The following is a 689-nucleotide window of genomic DNA, read 5'->3' on the forward strand; positions in this document are numbered from 1 at the left end:
CACGTTTCTTCTTATCGTGTGTGTAAGGTATACAGAAAAAGATTCAATCCTTTAGAGAAGAATCATTTATTTCTAGTGTCTTTACAATTGAATAACTGAAAAATAAATATTCCTGATATAAAGCATTTTGAACTTTTAGTTTCAAATGCTTGAAATATTTTTCAGTGCTGTAATGCACCGATATAAAAATGAGAATGAATCATATTACTGAATTAAGACAAAAACCATGAGATTATCTGCCTGAAATTGAAGAGAATATTAAGTCTTTTGGAGAAATTCTCCACACATAAAATGCTGATTCTTTACAGTTGTCCTCTAAGCAGAGCAGACTGCGCTTTGGTTTTCCTTTTCATCTAGAAAAATTTTAGTTTTATTCTAAAAAAAAAAAAAATTATTACGTTACACTTGATACTCGTTCTCAGGAAGGCAGTTCCGCTAATTTCTTTAAATAAAGCAAAGTTAGTTGTTTAAATTGTCTGAAGATGATGCATTAAAACATTTGTTACGTCTCGTTGATCTCAGAGTTCTTCCAATTTGAACTGCCATTTAGTTTAACTTTAGGTTTCCTTAAGCAATGGATGTCGAAACTCAACTGTGCTTTCTCCAGTATTCCAGCCACGTATCTTCCAATTGCTAACCACTTACACTACGGAAGAATGTGATAATTCCTTACATTCTGGCACGATATC

This window comes from Stegodyphus dumicola, chromosome 7, assembly GCF_044657685.1.
Source record: "Stegodyphus dumicola isolate Sdum_Otavi_A_Nest chromosome 7, ASM4465768v1".
NCBI classification, from domain to species: domain Eukaryota; kingdom Metazoa; phylum Arthropoda; class Arachnida; order Araneae; family Eresidae; genus Stegodyphus; species Stegodyphus dumicola.